Genomic DNA, 3,484 nt, shown 5'->3' with positions numbered 1-3,484 from the left:
AATCAATCTACCATTGCCAAATCATAGACCCATGGACACAATTATGCTCTTTAATTCTTGAAGGGTTGAATACTTGATTTCTCATGCATGGTTGATGAATATCTCATTCCTTAATAGACAACTCCATTACTGAAGAAATAAGATAAATGTTAAAAGAAAATGCATGAATAATGATATATAATAATGCTTGTAAATGATGGCTTATGTGCTTGAAAATGTGGACTGCTTGTGTGTAATAGATGAAAAAGGATAGCTTGCATATAGAAAGGATTGCATTCATAAAAATGGATGATAAAATGAAGCAACGGGGATAGAGAGAGGCTTGAAGGTGGAGGGAAGAAACAAAGAGTCATATGGGCCTATTTATTTTACCCTTCCTTACTCTCTGCCTCTTCAACTCCCTCTCCCCTTCTCTCTCTCTCTCTCTCTCTCTCTCTCTCTCTCTCTCTCTCTCTCTCTCTCTCTCTCTCTCTCTCTCTCTCTCCCTCCCTCCCTCCCTCTCTCTCTCTATCTATCTATCTATCTATCTATCTCTATTTTCATATATCTACCTATTAATGAACTTGTCTACACCTGTACACATCTCTCACTTCCTGCTATCTCTACATCTCCTTATATCTCTATATCTATATCACATTATATATTACCATTTATATATCTCTATATCTCTCTCCTTCCCCTCTCCTTTATAACCTTCCCCATACTTATGTTTTAATCCATATAGATTAGGTTTTATAACTAGAGAGAGAGATGGGAGAGAGGGTTGAGAGCCTAGGGATTAAAGTATTTAGTGCTGAGAGACTATTATAGGGTCTATAGTTTAAGGTTGAGGGATTAGGGATTTTATCTTGGATAGTGATTGGATGAGAGGAAGAAAAATAATAAAAGAGAAGAGAAAGGGAGGAAGGGCACATACTTAGGATTAAGGGGTTAGGGTATAGGATTTAGACCTACCTCTTGTATAGGACACATTTCTAAGTATTGTGGCACCTACCTTGGTAAAAGTACAAAATTGTGTCACATTTTAGGCTAACTTATCAGAATGACTAAATTTGAGCATTTCCATCTAGAAATATTTTTTTCTCAAACATATGATCTAGATAAATTCCTTATAGCTAAGTTATATATGTTCTCACACTTTCCAATTGGAAATGTCTACTAAATGCATGTTTTATACTAGTTTTTATCCAATTACTAAAGAAATAATATTATTTCAGAAAACTAACATTTCAATATCTCTTACTATTTTTTAATGATATTTTTTAGTTAAATAAAAATGCCATTTTATAGAGCTCAAAGTCAAGAATATTCACATATAGAGTTTATAGTGTTTAAATTAGATATAGTATATTGTAATTAAAAAGTTCTACAGGCACGCATTTTAAAATTTGAAAAAGTGTCAATTTTGAGAAAGAAAAAAATATTATTTATCATATCAAAAAAAAAATTAATTATATGATGTTCTAGAGGAAGGAGTCCTCTTTCAGAATGTATAATTTATCTTCTAGTTAGAATAGATTTGTTTTTAAAAATGTGGTGGGAGATGAAAACTATCAATTTGGGGTGAGTTGAAATTTGAATCACTATAAAAGAGAAAATATATGTCTAAAGTCAATTTTTATTTTTTATTGTTCTAGCTATATGTGTTATCTATAACATAGTCTAAGTTCAAAATGAAACACATTTATTTCCATATAGTTTTGTGGTGGGATCTAAACCCCTAATTTTCAGCATTTTTCAACAACTAAAAAATGATCTATAAAAATTAGGAAATATATATCATTTCTTATTCCAAATAATTATTAAAAAATTTAATCCTAAACTTCAACCATTTCTACACATTTCATTAGTTTACTTCATTTTCAAATTCTAAATAATAATACCAGTTTTATATTCTTGAAGGTGAACAATTATATTTTTATTAGCCTTTTCCTTTACAAAAGGGTGACATAGATCTATGCTTTTACCCACCTCTCTTGATGAGTTCTTACTAATTTCTTTGTTATTAAACAAGAAAATTTTGAATTCTTTCAAATTCCAACCAAAAAGGATCTTAGTACTTCAAACTTACAACATAAAAGTCTTAAGGTTTACTAATATAAGTTTCAAAGAAAATTTTCATAATAAAGGCAATAACTATCCTATGGCTTTCAAATAAAAAGTCTTGATGGATTTGTGTAACCATTGAGAATTATTTATGTGCAATATCAAATTAGAGAATTTTTTATATGCCCCAAACCTTGTGAAATCAACATTGAACCCTAAACCCTATCAAGAAAGGGTGGAGGAGATATAAAGAGGTGATGTGAGAAAGAAGAAGATGATAGGGGTAAGGGTTTTGGGTAGGGATCTCTAGAGAAAGGAAGGTAAATAAAGAGGGATCTTGAAAATTTCAATGTTGAAAGGAAAGCTATTGATGATCAAACACCTATGCTAGAGTTACTACACAATGTGAAGTTGATTTTGGATATGGTAGAGGTAAATATTCAGAAGTTTGACAATCAAAATTTAAGGCATGAGAGAGAACGAGAAGGAGCAGCTATAGAAAGAGATTGTATGAAAGAAACAATAGCTCGACAATATGGGAGATATTATGGAAGCCACTAGATAGAATTCAAGAAAGTGTTACAGTAGGTACTATGACATTGGAATCACTTGCAAGTGTCTTTAAGAATTTACAATCCAAATATCGGGAGGACTTTGTTAATCTTAGATTAGTTTTGACATATGAGTGAAAATATACTTAAGTTAATTAATTAGTTCATACTGAACAAGTAATCCATGCCAAGAATCAGTTGTCTAATAGTATTTGTCAAGCAATAGATATTTTGTATGAGCCGAGTAACTAGTAAGTGCTAAGCAAATGGTATGTGCCAAGCTATTCAGATGCTAAGTAATCAATGGATGCTAAGTCATTTAGAGGCTGAGTTACAACATTGAAGTTGTAGTTGATGCCGAGCATCAAGGACTTCAAGTGCCAAGTTACAAAATTTGACAAAGATGTTTATAGTGGCACAAACTTCTATGTAAACCATTTTTGGGGTGACTTAAGGATTATTTTATGATCTTCAATGATAAGGATGAATCTGAATTGTGAATCCCTATGCATTACATGTGTCCAATTAGACACAAGGAAGGTTTAAGTGGCAATATGGGTGAATCACTACCATTGTTTCATACCTAACCCTAAGTCACCTAGGCTTTCTTAAGGAAGAAAAACCCTAAACTTTTAAGAAAGCTTAAGGAGAATTGAAGAGAGTTTGCATGTGCAAACAAAGAATTCATGGTGATTGAGGTGTTATGATTTGAGTCACATTATAGATCAGTTAAAGGAGAATAGAGGAAAGGAATCAGAGGACATTAGAGTTGCATCTAATCAGAAAGGATCAAGTATACATCAGGATAGAGGTGATCTGACATCAAGGAATAGAGTGCTAACCGAAGGATCATTTCTGAGACATTCCAACAGGTGAATCAATTAAAT

This window comes from Cupressus sempervirens, chromosome 3, assembly GCF_028749045.1.
Source record: "Cupressus sempervirens isolate cs-2001-9-10 chromosome 3, ASM2874904v1, whole genome shotgun sequence".
Lineage (NCBI taxonomy): Eukaryota > Viridiplantae > Streptophyta > Pinopsida > Cupressales > Cupressaceae > Cupressus > Cupressus sempervirens.
Note: the sequence above shows the minus strand (reverse complement) of the source record.